A 13,026-nucleotide genomic window follows, 5' to 3' on the forward strand; every position below is an offset into this window, starting at 1 on the left:
AAAAATTTAATCTAGAATTGTACTTACGCCTGTCGATGTTAAAAAAGAAAGTTGTTTACTTACCATCATGACCCATATAGAGATCTTCCGTGCTAATTGTTTGTGTCAATAAATAAAACATCAAATAATTTGGGCACGAGTGCAAGATAACGGGAATAAATGAATTCATGGGATACCTAAGGCAAAGCGTGATCTTCATTTGTGATTCATATATTACTAGTTTTGTTTTTTTAATTAATAGAAAAAAAGTTCAATAGAAATATTAAATAAGTAACTGACCTATACTTTTAATATAAAAATTGTCATGTTTATACGATTTATTCTATGTACAAAATATAATGTCAGTATTGGCAAGTAAATAATTTTCCTATCATATAAATTTGTTCTCCATATTATGAAAATATAGCATTCGCATTTTCAAATAATATTTTATATACCGGAATCTTTTCAATGCAAGCTGTATATTTTTACAGTAAATTGGAAAAAAAGAAAGCACATATTGCAATATTTTGACATAAATAATCGTATTAATATTAAAATATATGTATATAACCATTAATAGATACAGAGCCAACTATGTATGTATATCATGTAAATTTAATCATTAGTTTTTGATTAATTTTTATGTTTGATTTAGAAAGTTAATCGTGTGTTTGGAATTAGTAATATGTTATACTATCAGATTTTTCAAAAATTTCTAACCTCCCCGACGGGGAATTGAACCCCGGTCTCCCGCGTGACAGGCGGGGATACTAACCACTATACTATCGAGGATGTTGGTATAGCTAGATGAAATAATATATAAAGGGTGATTTGTTAAGAGCTTGATAACTTTTTAAAAAAAAAAAACGCATAAAATTTGCAAAATCTCATCGGTTCTTTATTTGAAACGTTATATTGGTCCATGACATTTACTTTTTGAAGATAATTTCATTTAAATGTTGACCGCGGCTGCGTCTTAGGTGGTCCATTCGGAAAGTCCAATTTTGGGCAACTTTTTCGAGCATTTCGGCCGGAATAGCCCGAATTTCTTCGGAAATGTTGTCTTCCAAAGCTGGAATAGTTGCTGGCTTATTTCTGTAGACTTTAGACTTGACGTAGCCCCACAAAAAATAGTCTAAAGGCGTCAAATCGCATGATCTTGGTGGCCAACTTACCGGTCCATTTCTTGAGATGAATTGTTCTCCGAAGTTTTCCCTCAAAATGGCCATAGAATCGCGAGCTGTGTGGCATGTAGCGCCATCTTGTTGAAACCACATGTCAACCAAGTTCAGTTCTTCCATTTTTGGCAACAAAAAGTTTGTTAGCATCGAACGATAGCGATCGCCATTCACCGTAACGTTGCGTCCAACAGCATCTTTGAAAAAATACGGTCCAATGATTCCACCAGCGTACAAACCACACCAAACAGTGCATTTTTCGGGATGCATGGGCAGTTCTTGAACGGCTTCTGGTTGCTCTTCACTCCAAATGCGGCAATTTTGCTTATTTACGTAGCCATTCAACCAGAAATGAGCCTCATCGCTGAACAAAATTTGTCGATAAACACATTTCGAACCGAACACTGATTTTGGTAATAAAATTCAATGATTTGCAAGCGTTGCTCGTTAGTAAGTCTATTCATGATGAAATGTCAAAGCATACTGAGCATCTTTCTCTTTGACACCATATCTGAAATCCCACGTGATCTGTCAAATACTAATGCATGAAAATCCTAACCTCAAAAGAATCACCCTTTATTATAAAACTCAGAGTAATATTTTTTTTTTATTATTTTTTAAATGGCAAATTGTAATGTCATTTAAAAACGAATATTAAATAAAAAATAGTACAATAATTAAAATCTAATATCTCCAATAAGTAAATTATACAATGAGTAAAATAAGTTTAATCTCCCCGACGGGGAATTGAACCCCGGTCTCCCGCGTGACAGGCGGGGATACTAACCACTATACTATCGAGGATAGATATTAAGATTGTAAAAATTTGTAAATTTTAAGATACACGAATTCTAATATTAAATCTGAACATGTATTGCAATATTTTTAATTAAGCGGCATAAATTGTTTGCCTCAAATAATATTAGTTTCAATTTGATTGGAATTTTCAGGATGTGTGAGGATAATGATGGACACAAAGTCCTATAAATATAATATTAATAATTTTTGGCGCCCGATCTGAAGCAATATTGAGGAATTTTCGATGAAGGTCGGTGAAATTATATGTATGTGTAAACTGGAAAAGTGGTGTTCAAGAACAAGTATATTCCTAGAAAATGCATTAATCTGTAAAACGGGTAATCAAATAAATCAGATTCGTAATATTTTCTTCATATGTGATTATTCATCCTTATTCATCTTTATATACAACTTGTGGATGCCAAATATTGAACAAACTTTCAATGACGTTAACTCCAGTTTAATAATTATGGGAAAAAATCCAAACAGGGGAGCACAACATCCACTCTTTGTTTTTCTTTAAAGAAAAAAAAAAAAAAAAAAAAAAAATATATATATATATATATATATATATATATATATATATATATATATATATATATATATATATATATATATATATATATATATATATATATATATATATATATATATATATATATATATATATATATATGCAGATGGTGTGTCTCTAGTAGAAGATTTGACGTAAAATCGCCACAGGACAACGAAAATCGCAGAAAGGACAACGAAATTAGTTCCAAATTGAGGGGTTAAACAAACGAGTATGGCGTAGTGGGGCTAGTTTAAACAGCACCGGCAGAGGTATACAATAGAACGCAATATCTGTGTATTATAATATACATTGTATTTGATTATACATTGCCGACATGTTCCATATAAACGTAATGCTTAAACTAGGTTGATTACTATCCCCAGCATGTGAATTATAACCACTGATATTTGAGACATTGGTATCATTGATTCCCTTATATTTTATTGATGTGGAATTTTAACGATAATCAATCAAATCAAATTCAAAAAATCCTGTACTCCTTTAGACCTTGGGAACCTAAAGAAGTCTCAAACCAATCACTCCCCGACGGGGAATTGAACCCCGGTCTCCCGCGTGACAGGCGGGGATACTAACCACTATACTATCGAGGATTACTGGAGAACTGGAAGTGTTCTAATGCCACATAATTTGATATAATAAAATCTATCTATGCTATGATCTATGTATCCGCCACTCCCTCCCTCGACTTAAAAATAGACACTCGCACACTATGGCTGGTTGTGGGCGATATGGTTCAAAGATTCTAAAATAGATTCCTTATGCTATCCATAACAAATGGAATCTCAGCTGACCGTAAGATCTTTCGAAGTGATCATAAACAATAAGCAGAAATTGCCAAGCAATTAGAATCATAATGAGTAGGTGTTGAAATTATTCTCATGCGCATTGAAAGCAAAAATATGCTAACTGCAAGTATATGAAACAACAAAGTAATAATGCTACGATTAATATTCATTTATATTATGTCACTAGTGCTGTGGTTGGTTGATATTCTGGAAGTTGTCCTAGCATTGAGGTAACTTGTTTTTGATTCTCCTTGAGAAATCCCTAAATGTGCCGTAACGCAGAGAAGGAGTATGATAACCCAAAACATGTTCAAAGAGCACGAAGAATATGGAGTATGTTTTGTCGCAAAAATGTTGTTTTCTCCCCAAAAATGTACATGGTTGCCAAAATCAGATACATAATTTCTGAGAAAATGACATGGTTACATGTTTCCCGTCCAAAAATAACATTTTGCTCTTGGAACATGTTTGAGGTGATCATATTCCTTCTCTGCGTGTAGTAAAAATTCTCTCTCTCTCTAAAACAGAAAAAAAGTATTTTTTGTTTATTTATTAATCCATTCATTATTTATTATCTTTTGATTTAATCTTAAAATTAAAGTTTACGTAATTTTCTTTAATTCACATCCACAAACCAAAAATCATTTGGTCGCTATTTAGTTTGGAAAGAATCCAACAAGAGCAGACAGACATTATGTTAGTAAATATTACACTCAAATAGAAAATAATAGAACAAACAAATATAAATAGGGAACTTAAAAAAATCTAATTGAAAACCAAACGGAAAAACTTTTTCAATTAAAATGCAAACACAAGTGTGAAAATGCCGCAATAGACCATAATTGAAAATGAAAAAAAAACGAAGGAATCCACTATACAATGAATAGCACAAGGAGCAGATATAACTGCTCCGGTTCGTCGGGAACGGGAAAATTCTTCATAGAATAGGGAAAAACATCCTTACCATCGTCACTATCTGGGTGAGGAATTCATTGGAAAATCTACAAATGTAGTAAGACAGATAGCTAAACCTAACCCACATACAGGATATGCACATAGAAACTAATATCAAAAAGAGTAACAAAGTTATACACTTTGAAAAATTTATTTATTTAAGAGAGATTTGTGCAAAAATTTCCTAATACTTGCTACTTGTATATGACTGTCTGCTTGAAAATTGTTTTATGGAGTAAAGATATGTCGGATCAAAAGTAATTATCAGATGACGTTTAAAATTCTATTGGGAGTAGTACACGAACCTTAATCCGAAATGACTCTGAGTGTAAAAAACATACTGCAAATGTCAAAAATTGCTCCGATGTATCATGAATGGTTGAACGGATGTTTTTGGGAGAATACGTGATGGATACAAGCATGGGCCTATGCAAGACGGATATGCCATCAATACTTGGTTTTAAAAATTATATAAAACGACTACACATATATTTTCCGGGTGTACAAACCATCGTGGTATATTTTGATGAAGTTATATGAAATGTTTAACCAACTTCCGGTCAGTGGTAAAGGGGAAATAAATTGTTTTTAACATAAGGAAATGATAGAAAAACTATCTGAAGTCTTATTCAGCAGAGAACAGGTAAAATGGAATAAAAACCAAACTAACCAAAGATAAAGATGAGCACATTAACTAATAGAATTTTTATTCCAAGTGAAGTTGTGAATGAGCTACACCGCAAACTATTGGTTAGTTGAAGCAGACCACTCTTTAGATGGTCTATTGGTTATGTGTATTTTCAACAAAGAACAATAGTTTATCAGTCAAGAGATTCAAAGGCAAACTTCAAATGGATATCAAAATGAATTATTAATTGTGGCCAACAGACAGACACAAGTTAAAGATAAAGGTCGATGTATTTAAAACTAAGCGGCAGTGAGGTACTCAAGCTGGAATCCTTATTATTGCAAACGTATCCATAAAATACCCCCACTGAATATTGGATTGAGCTTACTCTACCAAGAAGGAAATTACAATTTTTTGTTAAGGGGGAGGGGATACCGCAAAACTATACCATTACCAAGATAGCTTGTTTAAGTACGACTACATGAGTACTCCTAAACTTTATCTCTCGAGGATTATTCATAACAGGGTTATAGGAAATGTTTACTAACATTTCTTCAAAGGCGAACGAACAAATTATTTACGTTTGTTCACATATACAAAACAGTTCTGACCAACCAGAGTAAATACCTTGCTTGGCATTACATAATTACGCTATCTGATACGTGGTTGAAATAAAGAGTTATGTACACAGAAAAAAAATTCACGAAAATTTTTCCAATTAAAGTCTTAATTGAGTTTTAAAAAATATTCAATTAAAAATTTAATTTATTCAACAAATTTTTTAATTGAAACAAAAATTAATAGTATCGATTACTTTTTTAATTGGATCAATTGACTTTGAGTTAATTTTTTAATTGATTCTATCATTTCTGTGATTGAAGGCATTTCAATTAAAAAATAATTGGATCAATTAATTTCGTGATTGAATCAGAAAAATTTCTTTTTTGTGTAGTATGAAAGTTTCAGACTAGATGATGGTCTATTGTGTTACCTTATCAATACTCAGATGAATACGATAATGCGAGATTCAGGGATGAATAGTATTGTCACGCTACTTATGTCGATAATACTGGAATCATAGATGGGAAATTGCCAGCGGTAAAAGTTGACTTCTAATTGGATCAATCGATTGGTGTCATATCCTTGGTAGAGGCAACATCAATTATACCTCAATTGGATGACATCAGACGAGAAGAAGAAGATTTAATTTTTGATCTTGCGAATGAAGCCCAAACAGTGTTTTCTGTGTGCCTTCGTAATAAACTAAAGCAAAGTTTATTCGCGACATAAAGCAAGTCCAGATAACACTAGTCTACACTAAAAATGTACACTTGTTATTTTTTGAATCTCTTAACTTAACTTACAGAACCAATTATACACGATTGTTCGTCATTTCCATACCTTTCATTTAAGTATCAACAACGATATAATCGGACATTTCTAACTCGAGATATAATTTGTTTAGTGAAAAAAGAGCAAAAAACTAAAAATAACGGGATATCTCAAAAACAGTTCCATAATTTTTTTTTACATTTTTTTTTTCGAATTCAGCAGATCAAAATATATAAAAAAGTCACATCTCATCAAATGTACATGAAAAAATTGTATTTTGTAAACTAGTGTAATTGGTTGATAATCTAGTTGATACTAATCTTGAGTTATGTTAGGTAGACCATTTTTTCCGACCGGGTATTAAATCCCAGCCTCCCGAAATGTGAAAATATTAACTACTATACTATCGAGGACTACATTCTTGGATTTTCCATATGATATCAAACTATTTATTATTTATATCCTTTGGAACGACCCTTTGCCCACTTCACCGCAATGCTAGCCACTAGGATTTCTGTTGTATTGCACTAGAATGATACGAATCTAAATTACATTTGTTGTTAAACAATAATTTTATGTAGTAAGCAAAACAGAAGAGAGGAGTTCTTTAGAGAACACACACTTGAGTACTCCTCTATTGGTGATTGTATTCCGCAAAGTGGATTCCAGGGAAACACTAAATTGCTTGACGCCTCCCTTTATTTTTTTGAGGTAATGGGCCAAGTATTAACAAACTGACTCACTTGTAGGCTGAAATTTATGTACTATAGGGTTGGCTTTCGAATCATTTTCCTTTTCAATTACTTCCTTTGTTTATGGGAGTACTGCCAGGATGGATGCATGGATGTAGAAAGTTGCTGTTCTAGTTGCTGTACTAGTTTAAATTAGAATTTTCCCTAAATAGATAAGGCTAAATGAAATTTAATCCATCTATATAGCTTACAGAATAATCGCAAATACCTCCTAAGTCAGTGAGAGAGGTGGTGTCTTTTCATTGCTACTGGTGGGATAGAAAATTGTTTGATTGGGTCTTTCGTTTCTGTGGAAGTTTAAGTTGGCTTTTGCCTTTGTTGTTTGCGGTTTCAATTTATTTTCTGGGAAGCAGATTAAATTTCATGCATAAGAAGATTTCCACTGATATTAAGATTTTAATTAATTTTCTTAAAATTTTTTCTTTAGATGTTAGCCTCCTTATTCTCTGACTATTTGCTTTCTTATTTAATTGGACTTGGTCAAACTCGGCATTTTCAAGAAAAGAATGATTTAATTCAAATAGAATTTCCAATGATGTCGTTGGTGGCACAATTGTGTTACAAGAGAAACCAAATTGGGTGGCTTAGATAGGAACAGAAAAGTGTTTCCAAATAATTAGATATTCTCCGTAATCAATTGTGGCATATTTGAAATTGAATCAGCAGATCTAATAAAAGAATAACGAACATTTCCAGTACAAATTGGAAGAGTATCCTCAGTGTTATATTAGCTAAATCTGTACGTTATTAAAATTCGATTCATTAATATATACATTGCATGTACAATGAGAAAATATGCACTTAATAAGAAGGAAATTTGTTATAGTGATCTTTTTCAATAAACATGGGGATTTTGGAATTTTCGTCCTTCCATTAAAGTCGAATGTCCTTGAAAAGCGTTCGTGGTTTAATGCAATACTAAATATTTATAAATATACCAACAATTTATAAATATCTCCGACGGGGAATTGAACCCCGGTATCCCGCGTGACAGGCGGGGATACTAACCACTATACTATCGAGGATTATTGTAATCGAAATAATGAACTAAAAATAAAAATAAATAATACATACTTAATAGCCGTTATGCCGTCTAGTTAGAGCGTAGGTTAAACAGTTGAGAAATTTTTTAAAAATGTTCTTAATTATAACATATCATCACGGACATTAATTAAACACTTTGTTTAAGATACTCACAACACAGAAAAACATTTCACGAAAATATTTCCAATTAAAGACTTAATTGAGTTTTAAAAAATTTTGAATTAAAAATTTAATAGATTCAACAAATTTTTTAATTGAAACAAAAATCAATCACAAAAATTAATAGTATCAATTAATTTTTTAATTGGATCAGTTAATTTTCTAATTGACTTTCAGTTAGTTTTTTAATTGATACTATCATTTCTGTGATTGAAGACATTTCAATTAAAAAATTAATTGGATCAATTAATTTCGTGATTGAAGACAAAAAATATATGTTTTTTGTGAAATAGCTTCATTATAATGAAAAAATGCCTAAATTTCAACACAACACCCATACAATCTCCGTCAATTGAAAGATCTCATATGCGTGTATTTGTTGAATTTTCTGTTTAATATATTCCTGGAATTTCCGTTTGTGAATGGTCCTATGGTTCTTATGAATGTAAATGCTTTTCCACTTTTTTATTGGTCCTTTCGTAAACTGGTTCATTGGATTAACTTTTTCCAATTGGAATTTCAATCTTTTGGTCGTTTTTTGTGTGGCCTTTTTTTACTATAATATTATTATAGGACTATGGTATTCTGTATGTAGTGGCAGTTTAGGTGTCAAAACGATTTGCATAATAATAGGATGGTGACGAAAAAAACCAAATGTTTTGATCATGTCCACTTTATTTTTTTTTTTTCACAGGTCGATTTGTTGGCGTACCGCTCAACATGGGTATTAACCTTTATTTTAATACCTTATTTAGTTTCATGGTGGTGTTCGAGTAATAGTATGTATTGGAATAATATTTAGTTTAATGATTTTTACACACGGGGACAAGATAATATAACCTTAAAATGATTAAATTACTTCTTAGATATAAACTGATTTCCTAATTGTAGTTTGCTAAAAAATATATTTCCTTTTACTTAACTTTTCCCACTTCAAAAACTGGTCCCCTGTGCAAAAATCATATTTATTAGCAGATTTGACTAAGATTTGACAATTTTACAATCGCAAATAACGATGAATAAAAGATGGGCAAGATAAGACCATCGTTTGTTTTGTTTGTGTTTGGCATTCGAAATGAAACCATAATGAGAATTTGCACATTCCATTAATCCTCGATAGTATAGTGGTTAGTATCCCCGCCTGTCACGCGGGAGACCGGGGTTCAATTCCCCGTCGGGGAGTATCGTAGATTTTATTAAGTTGGAAAATTATTCTTGTATCAAAATTTAGCACTATGTAGGGTAGATAATCCTATTATGTCCCCAGATCCCCCAGGCGAACCTACCGTGGAAACTATTGACCACATATGCTAAGCTTTTTTTTGGCATTTTGCGCTACAATTAATTTATGTCTTTGGTATTCTCTTCCAATGCAAAGCATAATGAAAATATATGAACTCTATAAATCCTCGATAGTATAGTGGTTAGTATCCCCGCCTGTCACGCGGGAGACCGGGGTTCAATTCCCCGTCGGGGAGAGTATTGCAGATTTTATTAAATTGGAAATTACTCTTGTATCCAAATTTATCATATCTTGTCCACATCAGGGTTGGCCTGTCACAAACTGTGACTTTTGCGACGTACATTTGCGACGGTATAATACGTATGTCGCAAAAGTCGTAAACCTATTGTAGAAAACCAAATTTTGAATAGAAGAAATCCTGAACATTTTTTAATTTAGTTTGACAGCATTCGCTGTGAGTTTCTGCAGAAATTTGCGAAAGTTTGATACAGACCATCTCTGGTGCACATCAATTGATAAGTAGTCGAAGAAGTAGTGTCAACGAATATTTCCATGTGTTTAAAATGCGTACCTGCACAGTTATACTGGCATAGGCATTTAATTTTTTTCCGCAGGAGTGTAAATTTCCACCATACCTGGCATAATATTATTCATTTAGATTTTTAATTATTCGATAGTATAAAATTATACTATCGACACAATCCTCGATAGTATAGTGGTTAGTATCCCCGCCTGTCACGCGGGAGACCGGGGTTCAATTCCCCGTCGGGGAGAGTATTGTAGATTTTATTAAATGTGAAAGATGATATAATTAAAAAAAGAAACAATTTATTGGTTCCAATTTTGACATAATTTTGATAATTAATCTGATGAATCATAAAATGTCATCATATCAATATGAAATGACAACAGTTCTTAAGCATGACTATATACCTACATCCAGCTATAATGATGGGATAATTAATATTCACATGTAGAAAGGAAGACATGCTTTCTTTCAAATTAGTGAATTTCTAGGGTTATGGCAAGCTCTTAGGGTAAACGTCGATGACGGATACATATGTATTTTATCTGTACAGTTGTTGTACAGACAAAAGCACTTAAATATTTCGTATAAAAATTAACTGACATAATCCTCGATAGTATAGTGGTTAGTATCCCCGCCTGTCACGCGGGAGACCGGGGTTCAATTCCCCGTCGGGGAGAATTCTAAATCTTTTTTTTTACTTATAATAGTGATATTAATTCTTATGAAGAAGGAAATTTCTTTCCTGTCTAAGAAAGTTTAAAGTGAATAAGAAAATTGTCTATGGGTTGTGGTAATTTTATATCAAAGTATAATATTTGATGTAGAAAGTAGAAACTGTGCCTAATTTGTAATAAAGTCCTCGATTGGGGTTTGTTGTTTTCTATCATCTTTTCGTTGATCTGGTTTCGGGGATCTTAGATAATAAAAAAATGCAAACGTAATATAGGTTAAAAAAGAAAGAATTAAATATTTTAAGTACCTATTAATTTAGAAAAAAATCAATGCCCCGGGTGAGGCTCGAACTCACGACCTTAAGATTATGAGACTTACGCGCTGCCTACTGCGCCACCGAGGCTGTATGAAGAAATGTTCTATTCATACAAACATATGAATAGAGCAAAGGCAAGGCAAACCAAAACAAAATTTGCAAAAACCCTTAAGTGCTACTTTCCAAACTTAATTTCCAATTAAACATCCTCACTTGAAAATTGCAATGATTTGGTATTTCAATCAAATAAGCCATTCAGGTCTTTTCGTCTTTTTGAAAGTGCATGAGTGAATGAATGATCCTTTTTTCTAGGCTGTTTTAATGTTTTTGTGCAACCCTTCAATTCGTAACTAAGAATGTCATTTGTAAACCTTTAAGATAGAAAGATTAAAAAAAAATTCTATGGGAAATGTAATATAATAGAGTAGAGTTTTCTGGGAATTGTTGTGAGGAGAAACACACCAATTGCAGTCTCTAACTGAACACCAATCTTGGGATACAGTAAGTCTCATAATGAGTAGATGGGTGCATATCCACATGCACTGAAAAAAATATTGCCGTGAGGCCAAACATTTCATATTCTTAAAATACGAAATGCGAATTTTGCTTAGCGTAGAAGAATATCATTTGCTTTATATTATCTTAAATCCAAATATCCCATGTACTAAAAAAAATTTACCTAATTTGAAACATTATGCAACTTTAGGACAGGTAATGTACAAAATAATAAGGAAAAATTTCTTTCAAAAAATGACTTTTTAACTAGAAGAAAATTCAAAAATTTTGTTTAATTAAATTTAGGATACGAATTTTTGAAGTGTTCGTCCCTCCGTTAAACCAGTATGTCATTTAGTTAAGGCAATGTTTCCTTAAAATAAAGAAAAACGCTTTTGACTTAAAAATACAATCATGTAACTAACTGAGATTGAATCTTTGGATTAAACTTATTTTATGGATTTTGAAAATTTGGTTTATAACCCATTCAGTCTCTAACTGAACACCAATCTTGGGATACAGTAAGTCTCATAATGAGTAGATGGGTGCATATCCACATGCACTGAAAAAAATATTGCCGTGAGGCCAAACATTTCATATCCTTAAAATACGAAATGCGAATTTTGCTTAGCGTAGAAGAATATCATTTGCTTTATATTATCTTAAATCCAAATATCCCATGTACTAAAAAAAATTTACCTAATTTGAAACATTATGCAACTTTAGGACAGGTAATGTACAAAATAATAAGGAAAAATTTCTTTCAAAAAATGACTTTTTAACTAGAAGAAAATTCAAAAATTTTGTTTAATTAAATTTAGGACACGAATTTTTGAAGTGTTCGTCCCTCCGTTAAACCAGTATGTCATTTAGTTAAGGCAATGTTTCCTTAAAATAAAGAAAAACGCTTTTGACTTAAAAATACAATCATGTAACTAACTGAGATTGAATCTTTGGATTAAACTTATTTTATGGATTTTGAAAATTTGGTTTATAACCCATTCACATTACACTTCTCAAATCCACTTTAACTAGATTTCAACTGTCATTTGACTTATAAAAAGCGATTAAAAAGCGAATGAAATTAAGGAAACAGCTTTTACTTTGAATTATTTTTTAAACTGGATTTATTAACTGAATTTTATGTTTAGCCGAGTAGCTTTGGTAATATATCAGTATGCTTATTTTAATTTTATATAGTATAGATTTAAAAGGAATCAATACCAAAATGGATCAAAGTAATCTTTTTTTCGAGTGTATAAATAACATTAATCTTTGTTTGATAATTAAAATAACCACATTTATTGCAAGTTTAAAAGAGCAAAAACTTAGTCGTCCATACATAGTAAAATAATCAATGAATCCCTTTTGAAGTTACATTTTAATTTTCCCATGTGACTTATCCAATTCCCCTGCCTAGTCCCGTCTCTCTTGTAGTACACTTACACGCCACATAAAAACTCTTCTTAATATGTCAGTGTGTTTCGACTTACACAGATTGAATTTTAATTGAACTTTCCGGATAATCTCAGCTCAGCATAGTGGATGCACTCAGTATATCGTTCTTTTCACCTTACCTTTC

General features: G+C 31.9%; 2 non-coding genes across 2 annotated transcripts; both read right to left on the reverse strand.

The window, feature by feature from the left end:
• Positions 1-702: 702 nt before the first annotated feature.
• TRNAD-GUC (transfer RNA aspartic acid (anticodon GUC)) lies at positions 703-774 on the reverse strand. Its single transcript has one exon. It is a non-coding gene; the product is annotated as a tRNA-Asp (tRNA).
• Positions 775-10,963: 10,189 nt separating this feature from the next.
• Positions 10,964-11,036, reverse strand: TRNAM-CAU (transfer RNA methionine (anticodon CAU)). Its single transcript has one exon. It is a non-coding gene; the product is annotated as a tRNA-Met (tRNA).
• Between the last annotated feature and the right edge of the window lie 1,990 nt (positions 11,037-13,026).

Source organism: Haematobia irritans, chromosome 2 (assembly GCF_050003625.1).
Source record: "Haematobia irritans isolate KBUSLIRL chromosome 2, ASM5000362v1, whole genome shotgun sequence".
In the NCBI taxonomy this organism is placed as follows: Eukaryota; Metazoa; Arthropoda; class Insecta; order Diptera; family Muscidae; genus Haematobia; species Haematobia irritans.